We start from the raw sequence: 22,655 nt of genomic DNA on the forward strand, positions 1-22,655 counted from the left end.
ATCCGAACATCAGCGACAAGGTGTTGTCATGGCATGCGACCTTACAGTGGCAGAGCATTGGATTGAAACAGTCGGGGTTCCTCAGTATAGGAGACATTCCTCTCACAACAGGAGCAATGCACTCATGCTACGAATTGACGTAGAGAGAGAGAAAGCACGAGACTCTTCACTCCTGGATAAGCAAGAGTCCGCCTAATGCATGAACACACACACACACACACACACACACACACACACACACACACACACACACACACACACACACACACACACACACACACACACACACACGTGCTCCCTAAACACACACACACACACACACACATACACGCAACTGGGATGCAGCCACCGTTAAGATCTCACTTCTCTCCCTTTTTCTACTCTGGTCTGAGTTAGACGTTATTTCACAACCCTGTTTACTTAAAGCGTTCTTCTTACTCTTCTTACTTATGCTTTAGTTTCTTTTCGCAAAACTAATTTTTCTTTTCTTTTGATTTTGGGGTGAAATAATACCAGGACCGTGAGATTAACTAGTAATGCCAAGAACAATGCTGTGGTAAATGATCTACATAATTGGCACCACCCGGCTTTATTAGCAAGGCCCAGTGTGATTTGCTAGACTGATTTGAAATTCAGCAAGAACTTGCGCGGTGGCAGAGTCACCGGAATAGGTCTGAATGCTGTTCTCTTTAAATATATAAATTTGCGGGCTTTATTTGAAAACCAGAGAGCTGTAATTAGCAACGGTGTGATGTCAATACTAGATTTCTCAGGGGCTGTGTCCTTGTTTCTATTGCCATTTTGGCTGTTCATTTACATGACAACAGCATTTTGGTGGCCTGAAAGCACAAACTTTTGACACCCTTATCATCTCCATGTAAACTACAAAAATGTGAATCTGTGAAAATGGTGACGTCACGCACATGCGTAGGCTATTATGTGTTTAGTCTATTAGCTTCTTTTTTTTGCAAACGAAAGGATACAGATATTAACAGTAAGAAATGAGGGAGGCATACGGACATCATTTCAAGTGGTTATAGGAATTACACAAATTAACACAATATAACATTTTGTCATCATACAAAATTAAAGGGGTCATACAGATGGTGGACAACCAGAATGAGACTTTTACCGCCGCCGTTCCCGCGGCGGCAAAATTGGGATGTGTATTTGCTGCCTTTTACCGCTGAGTGGCGCTGTAATCACAGACTTTGAAAAGTGTCAGTTTATTCTCTTTATGACGTAATCTGCCGCGGCAGTAATCTGAGCTGAGGCCACAGATAAATTCAAGATAAATATTGTGGTTAAACGAATTCAAATTCATTAAATTTAAACAAAGTAGACACGTTAAAATTGTGTGCCCAGTTTTTCTATAATTTAGAAAGGCTATGTCAATAGGTTACTTGTCATTTACTTACGTAAAATTAAAACATTTTCAGGACTTGCAGTTACTAACCGATGTTAGTCGGTTTAAGCATTCTTTGTTATATCCAGAATTAAATAGGCTTACATGTTGTTATGATTATCAATTGAATTATTTAATAAATAATCAACCACAATGCCTATTACTGCCGCCGCAAAAATAAACCAGTCGAATTTCAAAGTCGTTCCCGAAATGACTAGGCTATACTGGGTGGTGCAAGTGACAGGGCAAAACAGCAGCAACTGCGGCATTTTAAAAGGTAAGTTTCCTATCTGTTTATTTAAAAAAAAAAAACTTTGAAAAAAAAAAAGAAAAATGGCGCAAGATCTTGTAAAAACAAAAACAAAAAAAAAAACAACCTTTTTCCTTATTTGAACAAAAATGAGACTGATTAAATATGTAAAAATATAAACAAACAAAGCAGAGAATAAAACAAACTTTTAGGGAAAAAATATAGGCCTATTATGCTACAACAGAATTGGTTAACATTAACGAAAGAAAAATATGTAAAAATACATTTAAAACAAAATAAAACAAAACAAATTCGTGGCCGAATTCAAATCGGTTCAAATCCCGAACAAACAGTAGTAGACCTAGGCTATTCAGACGATAGCTCTGTGGTCAAAGCATTAACAATAGCCTCTCGGAGCTTCAAACGATCTGAGATCGAATCTCAGTCTGAGATCGAATCTCAGTGTAGCCGACATTGTTTATGTTTTTCCGTTCTTGATGCTTAAATATGCATCTGTTTATTAAAGTCAATCGTCTTGTTTAATTATCAATTGTACATTACAACATAAATTTGCAACATTCCAGTTGTGCCGCTGCAAAGATGACACATCTGATGAAGGAAGACTGTAAGCCGATTGCACCAGAAAATGAAGATGATGAAGCTCGTCTTTAATCTGCTAAATTATTTTTTTTGTGTGTGTGAATCATTCACGAGATTGAGATGACTGACAGTGATACCCGGCCATAGCAATGGTAGACATTTTTCAAAACAGATCGAACAAATCAGAAAAATACTTTCAATACAGTATTACTTTCAATTAAAAAATAAACAATGAAAATGTAAAAGAAAAAGAAAATTAATTAAGTTTGAAAACCCATCGCACATTTCAAGGTATGAATAAAGTGTCGGGACAGTTTATTTATTTAAACAGGGTTGCATCGATAGAGTTTATTCCCTTTGTGATGCAAAATATGCACACCATACAGCTGATAATACTGTATATGTCGCTGTGTGTCATCCACACAAATCACGAAAGAAAAAACTGTAAATAGCTTTTGTTCCTTCAAAGATAAAGCATGCCTTGCTGAATTCACCTTACAATAAAACGAGGTGGGTCGCGAATTAAAGAGCTCTGTATCTGCTAAATTGAAATTGTGTGTGGAAAACCTTTAAATACAATCAATAAAACTACAATATATAATTTAATAAGATATAGGGCCTACTGTACATAGGCTATGGACTTTTGGAGATTTTGAGATTAATTAATCCTTAGAAGAATGTTGCCTTTGCATGCTCATCAGGCTGGCTCCGACACTCTCCATATGAAAGACGGAACATTAACACCTCTGTCCTTCACCCCCACGATAAAGCAACTATTGCCTTCTCCAAACCCCCCACAGGCTAGCTGAGTTTGCAAAACAAAACAAAGAGTTTGCCACTCGTCGTGGTGTGCCAAAACACTTAATTATAAACTTCAATATTTCATTCAAAACAATCTCAAAACGCTTTGTGACATTTTGAAAAACCGTGGATGCATTACTGCCTCTGGAATCATGAACGCAACAGAATACTGGTTCTGATTTTATTGTTTGTCGTTTAAACGTCATATATATATATATACAGTGTATAGGCCTATATATATATATATATATATATATATATATATATATATATATATATATATATATGAAGAGTTCAGATGCAAAAGCCTCTAAATGCCATCTGAAATTTTCTTATAGAATGATCATTTTTATCAAGCTTGTATGTTTAAGTTCAGTAATTTCACGTAAATGACAATTAATAGGTAATCTTCATCGCCATTTAAGTGAAATTATTGAATTTAAATATACGAGCTTGATAAAAATGATCATTCTATAAGAAAATTTCAGATGGCATTTAGAGGCTTTTGCATCTGAACTCTTCATATATATATATATATATATATATATATATATAGGCCTATAGCCTATATATATATATATTTTTTTTTAACAGAACTGCTTTTGAAATTACGATTGGAATTATTATAGGCTACAGAAGTAAAGTCATTGTATAATATTTGTTCCTTAGTGTAAAATGGAAATGCATGGTGATTTTATTTTGTAAATAGGCTATAAGCAAAAAAAACTATGTTTTAGAACTAGACAAATCTCTCTGCATCAACAATAGACTATAAAATGCATAAATAGGCTAATATAAAAATATCAGTAGTCCAAGTTAGTTCGGGATTCGAACCCGTGTCATCTAAATAATCGTAAAGTAAGTTCAACCACTCGGCCACGATTCACTCGTTGCGACGTGGCCTAACGTTCCAGTGTGTGTTCGCTCAAACGCTCTTCATTCAAATGAACGCGCCGCCGCGTTTGTCGAACACTAATTCAACATGCCAGAATAAAACCTGGCTTTAGAACAATGCATAGCGCCACTCGTCGTGGTGTGCCAAAAATTTTACAATAATTTAGTTTCATTTATTTCAGTGTTAATGTTTGAGTTAAAAAAATCCTCTACAAATTAAATGAACACAAAGTCGGCTATAAGAGTCCTTTATAGGCTACGTAAAAAAGCAAAGGGCTTACAATCTTAACATTTAGGCTACTTTGCTTAAATTCGATACATTTATTTTCAGTAGGGCCTAATAAATTTGTAGGGATGTAATTTCAGTATGCTTTACCAACGCTATATTCAATTAAAGTTCCAAGAGGTCTGGGCCCGGTTTCCCAAAGCGTTCTTATCTCTAAGTAGTTCTTAACCTATTCCTTAACCTCTCTCTTAACCTTATGGGACGGTTCCCGAAACGTTCGTACGCTAAGTATATCTTTTGTAAGTCACACTTTCGTAAGGTTGGTCTGGACCATTCGTAGCTCTCTCTTAGCGTTGTTGCAGGTCTAAATGAATATAATTCTGAAGTTTTAATACACCCAGACAGTATTAAATTAGGCTAATTCAAGTGTTTTCATGCAAAGAATAAAATTGTCATTACACTGATTGTTGTTAAATTTTTAATTATATTATTTTACAATATTATTAATTGAATTAAAACGCTCTTTTAAAGGCCAGTGAAAGCATAGGCTACTGTCAGTTAAGTCCTATTCGGACGCTAATATTGTTTCTCATGGGCTCGTCCGGTATTTTAAACATTTACAGGGGTAAGTCGGTGATTTTAGTGCCGTCCGAATCCATAATATCAGTGTTTTTCTCACCCAATCCGCGTAAAAATCCCTGGCCAAATTAGTACCTTCTGTTTTTTGACAAACAGGTCGTGTGGTAATTTAATTGCCGTCTGAATCCACATCTCCGAGTTTACAAGAAGAGATTCAAAATCCACTGTTTAAATCCTTTTTGATCACTGCCGACCACCGTACGCAAGATGTAAACTTTTATTACTGAAATGCTGGAAAGTATTTACAAGAACAATATTTCATCGCAGCTCCACCTCAGCGAACAAAAATGGGAAAGAAAAGGCGGCACGTAACTTTTTGAAAAGGTTATTGTGGCAGCAATAGGCTATATGTTACAATTTTAAAATATGTAGGCTAGGCTATTATAGGCTATTATAGTTTGAATTATTTTTTATAATATCCAATAATCATAATAAATAGAAATTTCAACTATTTCTGAAGTGCTTCTTTTATAAAGATGACCGCTTTTTCACATAAACAGCCCCTGCACGAGAGAATAATTGATTCTCGAGCAATCGATTTCAAACAATTCAGCACCATTGGCACGGACAGCGCCGGGTAACGTCCCACGTAAGAAGGTATATCTTAAGCGGCTTCCTAAGGTATAGTTCGGGGAACACACTTAGGAAAATAAACAAATTTGGTAAGATATATCTTTCGAGTCTTCTTACCAGGCTAAGAGTGAGCGTTATCGGGAAACCGGGCCCTGGTCTCTATATTTCCTTCCCAGCTGACACTAATATGCAAGTGCACAGCAAAATTCTATTCTAAAAAAAAAAGTCTATAGGCCTACTATACTGTTGTAGCCATTAAATAATCTCATTTAGCATCATATTTGTTAAAATATTATGTTTTTTTTTTCCATCTATGTTGAATATATGAAAAGTGAACAGCACGAGTAAGATAGGATGCATTATATCGAGAGATAGATATGGAGTGGGTCAGACATGATTTTGACCACTTCATTAAGTTTTGTTTAGTAGAAAACCTTTCTTTAAAGTGAATTTCGTTTTCTATAAATTGTATCTTAATTTTAATCAATTTTTCATCAACCAATTGCCTGGATTTAAATAAGTAAGAGAAGCAAATATAACAGACACTAATCATGGAGGCGCCCGCGCGGTCACTTGCATTGCACGTCAGCTGGAGCGCATCTCATCCTCCTAACTTAACGAAACTCAGCGTATGCCTCACACAGACATGATAAATACATCAAATACACAAAGCTTGAAATGTCTTCAAACTAAATAATTCAAAACGAAAAGAAAAAGGCTACTCTCTGATTATGTCTTTATGTGCATTTCTCTCTAGGTGCGTTCACTACAAATATGGCGATCGTCAACTTCTTCTTTGCAGTCGACACTGTCAGAAAACACTAGTTTATTGATAAAAATCAATGCACGCATCACCGGATTTACAAATACACATCTTGCTTGTTGCACGCACACATTATGTCGAAAAAACGAAATATTATGTTGAAATAACATTATTATTAATAATACATCTTTTAGAATATTTGATTAAATGCTGATTGTTGCGCTTGTTCAATTTAATAAAATTAAAACTTTAATTGTGATAATTAAAATAATTGAAAATTAAATATTTAGTGGCCAAGTTTTGCTAATTTATTATATAGGCTATTATATGCCTATTGCCTATATTAAGTAGGTCATATTAAGACAAGGCATATATTAGTTATTTTAAAAAAATCTAACGAAAAAAAAAATCTAACGAAATCTAAAATCTAAATCTAATAAATCAAAAAAAAAAAAAAAAAATCTAACGCCAATTCAACATGCCAGAATAAAACCTGATTTTTGAACAATGCGTAACGCCACTCGGCCTGGTGTGCCAAAATACTACATTTTAAACTTCAATGTTTAATTCAAAACAATCTCAAAACGCGTTGTGACATTTTTTTAAAGCAGTAGCCTAGCCTATATACATTAAGGGCATTGAAACCTAGCCTGGCTGCGCCCTCCTACGCACTTCCGCTCAATTTCATTTTCCTTCAGTACTACGTCTGGGACTGCTGTATATTCTTAGGTTTCCAGAAATCAATTTTTTGTAGGACCAATCAGCGAACAGAGGGAGTGGCTGAGAACGATGACGTTGATGTGATCACACACATGACTGGCGTCGGCCAATAGTGTGACGTACAACACAGACGCGCTGCTCTATCAAACTGCTCTATCTATCGAGAGAAGGAAATGAATAGTGGAATAAAGTCGTTATTTTTGTTTGTTTTTGCGCACAAAAAGTATTCTCGTCGCTTTGTAAACTTTATAAAAGACAGACATCTTATTCTAAACATAATCCTCTGATCATTCGGACTTGTTGTTTCCGGCCGGTTTCGGCGCATGACATTACGTTACGACCACATGTTAGCGATTGGCTATGGCAGATCCTGAGTGACTCTGGGCAGATCCAATAGTTTTGAACTTTAACAGAGAACCCGCCTACAAGGAAGTAAACGTTTCTCAATGGAGAGAGGCCAGACTCTCTGTACAAATGAAATGTACGAGAGTCTGGTAGAACCAGGCTAATTGAAACCAGGATCTTAACTAAAACGCGTTCCGCGTAATCTCTCAAAAATTATGCCACACTACTCCATGTATTTTTTTTTTTTAAGGACTGCTTTTGAAATCACTATAAATTACTATGCAATTGTATCGCTCACGAGAGCTCTTCATTTATCTAATTCCTCAATAGAATAGTAAAAATATTCCGCGTCATTGCTTCTAATATCGTCTCTATTTTTAACTTTTGATTCTATTTTTTCAGTTCTAAAATTGATTCTATCTTTGGTTCTATTCTGTTGTAGCCTAATAGGCCTATTTATATATATGAAAAATATGACTATTAGGCTTAGGGTTTTATATTTAACCCACTTACATTTTAAAATACGGCAATTGCTGCTGTTTTGCACAATGTCCCTTTGCGCCACCTGGTGGTCATTTCGGGAACGACTTTGAAATGCGGCTGGTTTATTTTCGCCGCGGCGGTAATAGGCATTTTGGTTGTCCACCATCTATATAATGTTAATATGATTCTTTAGGGTCTAATTGAAAAGTTTGTAATATACTTTAATTAAAAATTCTCATTAGTATTGTAAGAAAACACTCATTTTACCTGGTCAAAAACAGCTCTGTTTTCAGCATGCCATTTAAGTGCATGTGTCTTTAAATGATAATGAGCTTTGCTCAACCCGCCCCTCTGTTCTGTGGGGCGTTTTGACACAATACACGTGGAGTGTTGCCTTGACAACAGTTGAGGGTATATTTTGGAGAAAGAATGGCAGCGGGAGTCTCTGAGGACACATCTGTGCAACCGAATCAATCTGAATCGGAGATGGACCCGGAACAAGATGACGGCCCCGAAGAAGTTCGAGAATTAAGGCTCGAACAGGTCGTTTCTGAATGGTTGGTTAACGTAATGTCACTTTGATCTATCTTTGTATGTACTGGCAGGGTAGAGTAGTGAGATACGAACGCTATGTGTTTACTGATGTATACGTTAGTTCATTGACAGATTGATGTTACAGCTAATGGTCATGAAAAACTTTTTTTCGGTAAATGTAGGCTTGTCCGTGATGCGTAACGTTATCTATGCAGTGTTAGGTACAACTGTCAGGGCTGAAGCACTAAAATTGTACTGATCTGTTTAAAAAATAACCAGTCTGTGAGACTATGACAGTCATTAGGCACATAAACAACACATACTCAGACAGGAGCTAATACCTATTTCAATGTTCTCGTTTCTAAAGCAGTCTGGTGAGAAATGATTCGCGCAAACATGAAAGCATTGACGTTGATCGTGGTGAATATTCCCTTCGAAAACAAAACTCAGCCACTGCGTCTTCAGCGGTTCGGATTTAAGAACATCAAAATGACTGCTGTGTTCGTTATTACACCCAAGAACAGAACACCACAATCGCTTAGACGCCATTCTGCTCCAGCGTATCAACAATGGCGGACTATGATGACAGCTCGCTCAGGGCGGGTCTGTGTTGAAACGCTGCTGTCAATTAACAATCAACACACATTTCAGTACAATCAACTTGTAAAAGTGCATGTACCATTATATGACCCCTTTAAAGGTTCCTTACAACAGACTCAAGGATGATAAATGTTTTTGAAGGCTTTGTGTTTACTGAAGGATCATGTGACACTGGAGACTGGAATAATGATGCTGGAAATTCAGCTTCACAGGAATAAATTACATTTTATAATATATTCAAATAGAAAACAGTTATTTCAATAGCATAAGACACTTCTATGAAAATATATACAAATCTTTCTGACCATAAACCTTTGAAGGATAGAGTATATAAATGTATTTGGATAGAGTCATGTGGGTTTTGAACAACATGCCAGCATTCAAAATCACAACAAATGCAATACTGTTCTTTTCAATGGGCATCTTTGCCAAGTTGAGGATGTATATCAAGATCAACTCAGATCCCGGCAGCAGATGTGCTAGCCGACAAATTACCACAACAACTCCAAGAGGTGAGAGAGGATGTTTACAAGCCCATACAGCAAAGTGCCAAACCCAGACAGAGTGCAGGATGGCATTATGCCCGTGTGTGTGTGTGTGCGCTCCAGAAGGAAAACAGAGGTGTTCTGGGATGGTAGAAATCATGCTGGAGGTGAAGAATTGTAAGTTAAACCCTCAGTGGGTGAATTTATGTGTCACGATTCTCTGTGTCTGTTTCATGGACTTATTTTGATATTCAGTTGTCTTGCTGTGCCTCTGTTCTCTTCATGTGGTTTAGTTCTTGTTTCCTTGTTTCTATTGCCATCTTGTTAGCTTCCATAGATACCCTTGTTTGTTACCATGTCAACTAATCACCAACACCTGTCCTTCTTGTTACCTTTGTGTATTTAAATCCTCAGGCCCTGTTTACACCTGGTACACATAACCGTTTACACCTGGTATCTTAACCTGGTCTCTTTTGCCCAGTTTCAACCACTTCTGTCCTGATATCTTCAGAGGGAGGGTCTATGGGTGGTTAATTGTATTAAATTTTGTCTAATGGACAAAATAAGCTCACACAATTTACATATGAACACAACTGGAGAAAACAGAAATATATACGGAGAGCAGTAGCTTTAGATTCTGCGCTGACAGCCGCAACACCGCACTGAACACTGTGAGTGCGTGTTAGAAACCAAGAATGGAGAGAGAACATTGAGCTTGGTACGTTTTTCATCTTCAAACCAAACTTGGGTCTCCAGCCAAAGTTTAAATCCCATCTACCACACTTCCCATGTTCACGCATTAAGTCAGTAGGCGGTCTTTTGTGTCTATTCAAACACATTCGCCCACATGTGCATTTACACAATGAAAGCAATCTGGTCGAATAAGTTTTCGACTACCTCTAGATGTGGTTAAAAAGTGGACAAGCTCAAAACATTTAGACACCGTTTACACCTGCATTTAGTGTCGTACTCTTGTGATCGACCACAACACATCTTAATACCAGGTGTAAACAGGGCCAAAAGCAAAAACAATTTCAGTACCAGAGCAAAAACTGTTGAATTAAGTACTTAAAAAATCTCGTCCGTTGGTTATCACTGTCAATCATCACAGTTTCTCATTTAAATACAGTTGTCAATCCAGAAACTTTGCAGTATAGCTTGCTTAGCAGCATGACAAACTAAACCTGTTTTAATATTGTGAAGGGGTAATAAACAGAAAGCAAGAGAAGAGCCCTCCCTTTATAATCACTAAGTTTGTCAATCTCTCAAGCGCCAGCTCACTGAATTCTGAACTCTCGCGAAAAGTCCCGTTATAATTAAAAAAGCTGCCTTCATTTGACAATGAATCTCTTCTTTACATTGTGTTTACACTTTGTTGGCTATAATGAAACGGATTCGCGATCGTGTGGCTTGTGTTGAACAAAACAAAACCTTTCAGCATTAAGCAGATTCTGACTAACTTACTGACTAGCACCTCGGATAGGCCATTCACACACTCAACATATATGATTGTGATTGGCTAAACACTTGTAAAAACATTCTGTAAATAGAAACTTTGACTCTCAGAGAGCACTTGAACAAAACCATGAGATCAGCTGTGATTGGCTGATCAACAGTATAATAATGTCCGCCTATTATGTTCACAACTGCTCTGCAAACCACCTTCTTGCTACTGTATATTAACAATATTGAAATTATATTTGAAGCAAATAAAAAAGTGTTACGATTCTTAAAGTAGAAACATCTTATGAAACTGAATTACGGTATGTGTGCTAATATGTGAAGAGCAACAGAAGGGGATATGTCTTTCCCCTTTAAATGTGGAGATCTGAAGGAAGCTTATATGAGATCTTAGCATATGTATTTGTGCCAGTTAACCTTTGTGCCAAAAAAACCCGAAGAAACACTTCTAAAAATACCAGCGCGTAAAACCCACCTCAAATGTGTGATCACAGCTAAGAGGGACGCAGCTCTATGTTTTATTCTGTTAAAATAGAGCTAATTAACATGAATCCATAGGCTAGCGCGTTATACCAGTCCTGGAAAAAAAATAGGTATATGTTTTATTTAAAACGGTACGATATCATGATTTTGCTGATTATGGTATTGGATATGCTGCTTTTCCGAAGTTCACCGCCAGTGTGCCACTGACGTGAAACCAGCAAATGTGACAAAATAGAGGAACAAAATGGATATGTGAAATGGAAGCAGGTGAATCTCACTCAGCACTACCCAAAACTAATTAATAAAGAGGGCAGCAGGAGTGAATTTTGGAATTACTTTGCTTTAAAAAACTGATGAAAATGGCAAACCAACAAACCTTACCACACCAGTCTGCAAATGTTGCTATAAATCATGTGTTGCCTTGGGAGGAAACACATCAAACCTTGCCAAGCATCTGTCGCTTGGTTTGAACATCCTAACTTCTACAAGGCATTAAGAGATTGGTGAATGCGTCATTTAAACTAATTTAGTCTAATTTAGACTTTTATTTACTTTTAACACTGACCAAAGCATCATTTTGTGTCGGTGTGTATTTGACCATTTAAGCGCAATAAGTTATGAAAAAGAACTCACTTTGGAATGTGCGCGCTCTTTGAGAGGCGGCTTTATGTGTGTGCGCTGTGGGTATGAGTGCAAAGAAAACTACTGAATGATATAAAATCGCTTGAATGTTTAAACTGACAAGGCTTAAAAAGATGTGGGCAAGTGACATTTCCATCAGCTGTCCCGAAATGCGTGCGAGAGTGTTGTATCGCAGCACGCAGCTTGCTTATAGTGCAGAAGCGATGTCATTTGAAGCCAGAAGCCATTTGCTCATTTTGAGAGATAGAGAGAGACACAAAGTACTGATGATTCTGTTTGTGAAATAAAAGCTGTTTTACTAATAAATCCTTGTGGTAAATTCCCGCATTATAAATGCGAAACCATCAGGAATGAGTCAATTAGTAAAATTATGCGCAATACCCGTGCCAAAAAACCTATGTGGTATCGGTTTAATATTGATACTACGGTATTAGATTGTGGTACCGTACCGAAGCAAAAATTGTGGTATCGAGCCAACCCTAATCCATAGTCAAACACACATAAAGTACACAGTGAGTAGATCTGCACTAAAGCCCTGGGCCTTTGGGAGGTACAGAGTACACACAGGCCTGTGCGTGTATGTGTGCAGTGTGTGTTGTGTGGTCATGCATGAAACGATTTATGTGATGGGTAATGATGCCTTAGGAAGGATCCTGAATACATTGTACACACACACACACACACACACACACACACACACACACACACACACACACACACACACACACACACACACACACACACACACACACACACACACACACACGTGCGCACAACTTCTATTTTACATATGCTGCATAGACACATTTACATTGAAACATAACTGCAGAAAAAAAAAATACTGTATATGATGAAATTAATGTTTGCATTGGTACTTTATCATATTGAACTTTGTACATTATTTTAAATGTGTTTTTTTTTTGTTAGATTCAGACTAAATGCACAGATGCATTGACATAGAAACACAATTATGTTACAATTATAATATAATAATAATCATATATTATATAGAAAAATATAATACAATTAATATTTATATTGGTTTTTTTATCAAAATGTAATTGTACATTATTATTATTTTTATGTTTTTATTAAATTAGACTAAATGCTGCACATATAATTTACACAGAAAAACACAAATGCAGACAAATATTTTAAATATGACATGAATACAGAAACATGGAATAAATTAAAAGATGAAATTATAATATAAATATGTAACGAGAACATGTTCATATGACAACGACAAAAAATTGTTTTTTTAATGCTGCTCTGATGCTGTATTTTACTTATACAGAATCAAATCAGCATCCAAATCTGCGATGCTTTGTCTGAATCATCATTACTAAAAATGTAAATAAATTTTATGTAGTTCCAAATCATTTTTCTCATTTGAATTAAAAAAATATTCATTTTGACACAATGACAGTGACCATGGGCTGTCAAGCTAAAAATTAAAAAAAAAAAAAAAAAAAAAAAAAAAAACCTTTAAAAGGACCATGAAAGTAGTCCATACGACTATTTTTCTCTGAAATATAACAACATACTGGTGTGGAATGACATGAGAGTGAATAAATTACACAACATTTTTCATTTTTGGTTAAAATACCTTTTAAATTGCAAAATTCAAAATTACATAGCTCTCAATGCACAGAGCCCATGTAAAAAGCAATGTAAGGTCATTCTATTTTAGGAATCTACTCAACTGTGCATGACATTCCGCGACCCGATCTGCCATGATGTGAACTGACTGCACGGTAAATGGTCAGAAAGTGAATCGTCGTTCGCATGGTTGGCACGGAAGCAAAATCTGGCTTTGGTCAAAAAAATATTACTCACAGTTTAAAACCAATCCATCCGTGCTCTGATCTTTTTGATTTTCTCCAATAGCAAGCTTCTATTTAGCTCAACATACAGTATAGTATGGATCAAGTCAGGTCTACCTTAACTGTAATTACAAACATAGGGTTTGGGTCTTCAAGTCATGAGTATTGCTTGCTTATTACGATATCGATGCTGTCAGGATCAAATATGGCACAACACTTAATTAACAATAAATGCAGATATATTACTCAGAAAGAGGGTTTGATAGTCTCATTAACAGGAAGCAGCCAGTGCAAGCTATATTACTGAACTATGTGCACATGGGGAGGAGAGTGGAACGTGGGTAGGGTAAGCGCTCCTGTAGTCCACTAGAGGGCGCATTCACACAGAGCGTCACACAGATGGAGTGTAGAGAGAAACTGAGATTGCAGCTAGCCAGATCCTGATATATTAGTCGAACCTCACATGACACTTCACGAAGAACCACGGTGCACTAAGGGTGCTTGGGGATGAGGCATCACAAAGTTTGGAGTCGGTACGATTTTTTTGAAAGCAGTCTCTTATGCTCAGTGCTCATGGCTGCATTTATTTGATAAAAAAATACAGTAAATGCCATGATACTGTGAAATATTATTCCTAGCTGATTATTAAATAGATTCCTTCAAAATAAAAATCTTCAAACTTTTGAATGATAAATGAAGTCTATGATAAGACCTTATGAACCAATTTTATGAACAACAGAAAGTGCTCCTGAAGCTTTGATTCACATTAGTTTTACAGTGCGTATCAACTAGTGGTGCTTGTACATACAAAACACACCAGGTTGATTCAGTCAACATGACATTTATACATCTAGCTTTGAGTATCACTAATGGACTGGTTCAAAATGAAAATGGAAGATAAAGAAATATCCTCCAACTGCTCATCACTGCACTTATGATCACAGAAAGATCAACAGTCTAGTGTTTTCACGGCCTCCTAATGTTAGCATCTCAAGTATGTAGCACTGTAATATGTCTAGCAGGCCTGTTTTCATTTCTGCACTAGCATCAGAATTGAACCAACAGTACCTGCATCTAAACCCCCTCCAGCTGACATTAATATTTCAGCATGCCTTTAGCACAAGAAGATCCAGTCTGGCCTCAGACTGTGCTACATTACGGTAAAACAGTAAAGCATCAGCACTCAGTGGTGCAGGCTGAAATGGATGCACCTCTTCCTCCATATGTCATTTGCTATGGCCTGCAGCAAAAAACAGGAAGAAGGGATCCAACCTGCCAATAATATTAAGGGCAAACATATAGGTCTGTCCATTTAAATCTGAAGCATGTATGATGGACTTTATGGGTTTGCAAATCAATACAATAGTTTATGTGGAACCTTTGAGATAGTAACCCACAGTCATTAATAAAATCTCATTTTCTCAACATGTCTTTACACAGACAAGCACCTTTTCTGCTCCAAATTCAGCATCAAGATGCACAGAGCATAAAAGTTACACTAAAACAATGGTTCTAAAACTTTTTCTGTCGGGCCTACATACATCACCAACACAAACACACACTCAGACATGACCTTGCTTGCAAAAAACTATATATTTGAAACATTGTAAATAATACAGTACTACAACTTCAATGGGCTTTTCTTTGTGTTTGTGATGTGAAGTCTATATGTGGCGTCATACTGTCAGAAGCTAATATTTTGAAGCATACAACACACTGTGGGTTTGGTCTTGGCGGAATAGATCTACACAGGTGGAGCTGGGGAAGGTGGAAGGTTTCTGAAGCGCGCTGCACTGTTAAGGCAAATGCTACCCAAGGATTTGAAGGTTGAGCAGCGAGCTCATTGGCTACTGATACGGCAGGAACCAATCAGCTGCGCCCTATAGATAACGTCTGTGATTATGAACAGGTGAGTTAAAGGACCTATTAGCCTGTGCCATCTAGAGTTTCATGCCAGAACTTTTTTATTCGTACTGGTGAATCAGGGGGCGAGATATTGCCTTGTCATATTTTCTTGTTTTGAAGCCGTCTACACTGGATGTGACAAAGAGAACGTTGCCAATCTATCTGTCCTTTGTGTCAAAAGATGCGCGAGTGCTTGGAGTACATCAGAAATAGAACGAGGCATAATAAGCAGCATGATTTTGCAGTGGGGTCTTGTATCACCATGAAGAGGTTTATTTTGCAGTTTAGGAACTGCACTAAAACATGCCACCAGTGACGCACCTCGGCCCCTTGATGATTCTGATGCGGATTTGATTCTGAGTTAAAGCAATGTAGCCCATACATGTTCAGTAAGATGAGAAGAATTCTGACTTCAAAGGTGTGGAGAGACATTCCCAGGGCTCACTGTTTGAGGCTAAGCTGCCAGTGGACTCAGGATCCAGAGCAGACTAGAAATTAATCAGAAGTTTGATAGGTTTTTACAAGCCGTTTAATTACAGTGGTAAAGGACAATTAGATTTGAGCTCTGAGACACCTCTTGGGAACTACATAAAAAGAAGAGCAAGAAGACATCAAGTGACTCAATAAAAAATTACTCCCCGACTACATTATAGTTTCCCAAGTTAGACTTTATCTAATTGAATTTTCACCTGTGATATTTTTCCAGGTTAGAAAATCAAGCCATTATTAGACTCTGACATTTGAAATAATAACCCATTGCATCAAAAACTTGGGTAAACGTATTCCTGTTCTACTCAGGGTTAAAAATTGCCTTAGTTCTGGCTTTAAAAAGACAAGTACCCTGTGTTAAGTGCAGTAGAAAAAGCCCTTGAGAGTGATAGCGCCAAATAAATTAACTTCCTTTAGGTCAGAACAGTATAGTTTACCACTTATGATAACAACCTCATTAACTCTGTAATTGTTGAACAATATAACAAATTGTGGACAAACGGACAAATCTCAAAGTTGGCATGTCTTCGTGCTTACACTTTTGGATAGCTGTATAGGAATGAACAATAAGCTGAAAAATGGAGCAAACAGAACGGAGTAGAGTCCAGATATGGATCTTGCTTTGAAAAATAATGCTAAAAATACCCTGGTTTACAAATCGTAAATGTGGCTCTGGGTTATATAAGCCTGCAGCGTGGGTTTACTCACACAAACATGGAAAACCTAATTAAGATTCCCATGTAGCATCTCCCCCTCTCCACACAACAGCCCGTAGCACTTGGTTAATCACTCTATTAATCATGGCAATGCTGTTAGTAATCACACAATTGTCTCCAATAAACAATTATCTCCAATAAAACAGGAAGGTGTAGGGGCAACTCCTCGGCTCACACCTGAGACATCTTGAAGCGGCAGAGAGCTCATTTTGACTGAAGAGGCAGAGCTGGGTTGTGGAAGTTTGTTTAGCATTAAGATTAGTTTCACAAGGTTATTGAACTCGATTTATTGGCAAATAAGTTCCAGGTTCAATACAAAATGTGCTCAATCGACAGCATTTCTGACCATGTTGATTACCCAAAAAATTATTCTGGGTTACAGTGAGGCATAGGGGTGTAAATCGGACAGTTAATCACGATACGATACGATATCGATTCTCTCAGCCAGCGATACGATTTTTGGCGAGACCTTAAAAAATTCTACGATACGATTACGATTCGATTCGATTCTGGGCTATATCGATCGATTAATCGATATTTAGATATTATGTGCCAAGTGTGAACAACAAGTTACGTTTATTAACTCACACTAATACATGCAAAAATATATAACATGAAAGTTTAATTAAACTCTCTCCCAATTGGGACATTTACAAGTTGTTTGTTACAAGTAAAAAAAAAAAAAAAAAAAACTCTGTTCTTGTTCATTTTCATATATCATGTTTTTTTTTTTTTTATATATATATATTGTGCATTTGAATATCAATCAAACTGCAGCTGGGTTGTTTTGATTAAGTAATAGTAACAAAAAAATACAGGTAACTTATAAAATTAAAGTTCATTGAAAGGTTTTTTTTTTTTTTTTTGTGGCAAAAGCAGATAACTCCACATTTCATGTTTCAGAGTTAAATAAAGCCAAGTAATTGCTATGATACATAATAAAACACTTGGTTAATCTTTGTAATGTTAATCTTCTCAGCTGACATAGACGCCTGTCAAACTTTGTTGTTGTGATTAACATACACGCAATACAGAGAGCTTTTCCCTCACCACTAACGTGCTGTTTTAGCAAGATTCCGTGAAAAAGTTTCAGCTTTTATTTTCCTTTTACGCCCCGAAGAAGATATCACAGGTTCATCAAGTTCTCTGGCTGAAATCCATCCTCGATCACTTTTAGTCAGCTTTGACGAAACTCCTCTCAGCTAGCGCGTCTTTTCAAAGTGACAAGCAAGCAGCGTTGTCACCTGACCTGAATACTGCGCACTGATTCGCTAAAACAGACTTTTCGGGGCTTGTCGTTTCTGCTGTAAAACATGAACACGCGATGCCTTGACAGTGGGAAAAACCAGCTTTTGTGACAAAGGGTTAAGTCAATCTTGTCAGGCGTCTATTTCAGCGGAGAAAAGTTACGTGAGGATGTGGAGTGTGTCAAAATAAAGGTACCGTATATCGATATTTTATGTGTGGTATCGATGCATCATATCGTTAGACATTTGATCGATGCATCGATCCATAACGATGTATTGTTACACCCCTAGTGAGGCACTTACAATGGAAATTACTGAAGCTAATCTGTAAATTGTAAAATACTCAAGATGTACACAATAACATGATTTTTTACAACAATAATATGACATTTTACAGCTTAGTTGCCATGGCAACATACTCCCTAAAACCCTAAAATTACTGTAAAATAATGTATTAATTCTTCTGTTAAAACTTGTGCAAGTGCTTTTATAAAATTAAAAGCTTCACATTTTTGCAGGGCAGTGTTGTTATTGTTAACTAAAACGAACAAACAAAAGATTTAACAAAATAGTTTCCATCAATTAAAACAAAGCTGATTAAAACTAACTGTTAGTCGACTTGAAGAAGCTTGGGCGACCAAAATTTTATTTTCGCAGAAAAAAAACTCCAAAAATGTGCCCATCATTCACTGACTTCAAATATGGCTTATAGGCCTGTCGCAATAATCAATATATCGACTTATCACACAATATATGTACATGACCTAAATTTTTGGGAGTTTCAAAACATTAATAATAAATTATTAAAATGTTTAAACAGTCTCCTGTTTTTTTCACGATACATTCATAATCATTACTTTTGCTGGTGTGCTGTGGCAAGCTTTATGTGTGTGCTTGAGTGCTGAGCTGATTAGGCTCTGTATTATATATATAGGCAATTAAAGGCTCATTATTATGATATATGGCTTATTAACATAAAAGCGCAATTAGTCGACTAATCACTTAAATTAACGACTACTAGTCAACTAGAAAAAAAAGACGAGGGCAGCCCTAAATTTTACACCACAAATTCTGTCAACTGAGCTTAACTTGCATTTAACCCAGAATATTCCTTTAATGCTGGGCTAGATTGTGGACCAAAACTAGGTAGAGAGATCCAGAATTCCAGTTGAGTTGAGTTTAATTTTGTCCTGCCTCATGGCAGAATCCAGGTTGCAAGTAACCGTTCAGAGTAACAAAGTTCTCATGATGCCACCGGCAGCTAAAGGACACACAGCACGAGCCTATTCCTCCCAGCGTCTCTCTGTGCCTGTGATTTTAAAATAGCAGCACAATTTCACAAGAAATAATTAACAAACAACACATGAGTTTGATGACCAAAGCTGTGAGAAAACAGTGATAATGCTGACACTGAGAGAATGAGCATCTTGGCCCCAAATCATCCTCCTATCTGGGTACACTCCTCCTAATATGTCTGAAGGCCTTCTGGACAAAAAAAAAAAAAAAAAAAAACAACAACAAAAAACCTAAAGTGCTTACAGCACTGTTCTTTCTGGGGGCAATGAGCCCTTCCCATATTCAGCATCTACAGAATGTCAATTAGTCCTGACAGTGAAATATCAATATTTTAATCATTAGAAATTGTTAAATAGCAGGTGAATAGCAGGGTGAATAACAGTAAGTCTTAAAAAGGGGTGGACTTCATCACTTACAGTGCACTGATTATTTATTTATTTTAATAAAAAAAAATTAATGAATTGCTGGTTGGCCATAATGCCTTTATTATATATGAAGGTCCTACTCGCCCCGCTCTGTGCGGGCCTCGAACCCGGGTCTCCAGCGTGGGAGACGGACACGCCAACAAGGAAGCTAAAGACTGCAGCCTCTAGCGTCAATCGTTAGTGTGCCTCTTGAGATCAGGGGAGTGAGATTTACCAGCACAGCTCTTACTAGCTGGCCTCCGTTACACTCATCCCCTAATCCTCACTCCCATCTGGGTCACGGCACCAATGTAACCCCTCAGGTCCTACTCGCCCCGCTCTGTGTGGGCCTCAAACTCGGGTCTCGGGCGTGGGAGGCTGGAACGCCAACAAGGAGGCTAAAGACTGCAGCCTCTAGCGTCAGTCGCTATTTAATGTCATACAGTAACTCAGCGTTTGTTGAAATGAAGTGCAGTCAAATAAGTCTTATAGAACCGAGCCATATCTAGGGACCAGGATTCATACTTAAGTTTCAAAACTCCCATTTTATTTTCATATAAAGCAGACAAAAAAACAGGGAGGCCCATATTAAGAGGAAAAGAAACGGTTCTGATCCAATGGCAGATGGTAGTGGGTAAAACTATTTTAAAGATGTGCACCATATAACACTTGTGTGTATGCGTGTGTGTCACTGATATACAGGAACAGACCCTGCATCTGTTAGCTGCTCATGTTTACCACTCTAACAAGGAACAGTAAGGGGGTAACATGAGCACTCTCTCTCTTACACACACACAGACAGTCTGGGTCCAAACAGCAGTGTAGCCAGGCCGAAACACGAGAGCCCCTGTGAACAATGGCGTTATTCTGAGGGGAGCAGATGAGATGGCAGACGGATGAAGGATGTAGTCAGAGATCCTGATTGGAGCTGATCATCAGAGACCGTGTGAACACAGACTGGGAACATGTTCAACTCACAAAATCTCTATACATTCCACCTCTTTTTTTACTTTTTATCTATCTTTTTCTCTTGTTTTATTGTCACTGCCCCCACAAAAGCCTGTAGGGGTGGCTGGCTAAGTAATGGCGTACCTCAGGGCTCAGTGCTGAGCCCTCTTCCTTTCCTCTACATGCTCAACATTATAAATGTGTGTGTGTGCATAGAGCACCCTTGAGTAGAAGTGTCTTCACCAGATTAAGCAAAAACAAACAAAACAAAAAAACACATCATGCAACAGGGGATCAGACCTAACCACAAACGCCTGCCTTAGCACATCAGCTTCAAACACACACACACACACACACACACACACACACACACACACACACACACACGCACACACAGTCACAGTATACAGCCACATGCTTGCTGGTGTACACATAAGTCAAATGAAGAGTATCACATGTGCAGTGTAACTAATAAAATAATGATCATAAAAACAAAGCAAGAATGATTATAGACAGAAAGAGAGGGATGATATCAAGTGCTTATTCGTCGGCTCTCTGGAATACTTGAATCACAAAGAAACAGAAGGAACAGGAAGAGGAAATAGATGAAGTGAAAGGAAAATAGAAAGTAAAAGACTGACAGACAGAGAGTTGCAACAACAAAATGACAACAAAAGGAATTGGAAAGAGAGAGACAACATTAGCTTTTAGGGTGAGTCACTTTGCTGCAGAGTTTCTTACGACAGACTGAAAACCACTCTCGACAACAGTTTGCAATGCCAACTTACAATGTTTACGACACTGACAACTAGAGCATCGAAAAAACACTTAATCACTTCAGGTTTATGGTCCTCCTCCTCTCCACACTTGACATGATGTATAAAGTCTTTTTTTGCTTACCTCTGAGCTCCTTACTTTCTGTTCCTGCATGCTTCTCTGTGTGTGTGTGTGTGTGTGTGTGTGTGTGTTCAATCGTACAGTAGAGAGGTGTTCATGTTCTGTGGAGTTGCTTCCTTTTCTCTGGGCAGACTCAGAGACTGTGCTCATCGGGTTTGTGTGTGTGTGTGTGTGTGTGTGTGTGTGTGTGTGTGTGTGAGCATGCCAGAGATGTGGGGAGGCCCTGAATCACTTCCTCACCGCTGCATCCAGCATTCTGCGGCACTCAGCAAGTCTACTGCAGGGAGCACAGCCAAGCAGCAACCAATAGAGGAAGGGCCACTGAGCCCACATGGAAAAAGCGTACTGTAACACGGTTCCCACTCAGGAGGCCGACACTTGACAGGTACAACAACAAGAGCTTTTGTAGCTTAAATTAATCTTAAATCAAGAGTACAGTTTAGTAGTTACATAGTTAATATAGTTAATAATCATCACTACTACTGCTGTATTTTAATAAACATCTAACCCTAATATTAAGACTTTGGAAAATAAGTCATTCTTCACTGTTGAGCTACAAACATGAACGATGCTTCAAATAATGTGGTCTGTTAAGGAGAATTAACTATTAATTTTCTAAGTAATCAGACTTATAATAAGCAATGTTATCGTCCTAAAAGTGTGGAAGCCAATATAGTAGGCTAATCGTTATAGTTAACATTCTTTGTGTGAATAATAATAATAATAATAATAATAATGAATGGGCCATAATACATTATTAAGATCGAAAGTCGCATCTGTAATAGGGCTGCAACAACTAATCGATAAAATCAATAATAATCGCTAATGAAAATCATCGACAACGAATGTAATTATCGATTAGTTGCGTCTGCCCATCGCGCACGGAAAACTTCTGCCAGTCGCGTCAAATTGCAGCACTGAATAGCACATTTCTATGAACAAAATGCATCTAATAGTGGAGGAAACAGAGTGAGCTGCTGCGGGAAAGGTACAGGGCATCAGCGTAAGGCTTAACATGGCTCG

At 37.6% G+C, this 22,655-nt stretch overlaps 1 protein-coding gene across 1 annotated transcript in view; it reads right to left on the reverse strand.

Moving 5' to 3' along the window:
* Positions 1–22,655, reverse strand: part of dlg2 (discs, large homolog 2) — a 203,592-nt gene that overhangs the window by 149,864 nt on the left and 31,073 nt on the right. The gene's annotated exons all lie outside the window — the stretch shown is intronic.

This window comes from Rutilus rutilus (assembly GCF_951802725.1).
Source record: "Rutilus rutilus genome assembly, chromosome: 25".
NCBI classification, from domain to species: Eukaryota; Metazoa; Chordata; class Actinopteri; order Cypriniformes; family Leuciscidae; genus Rutilus; species Rutilus rutilus.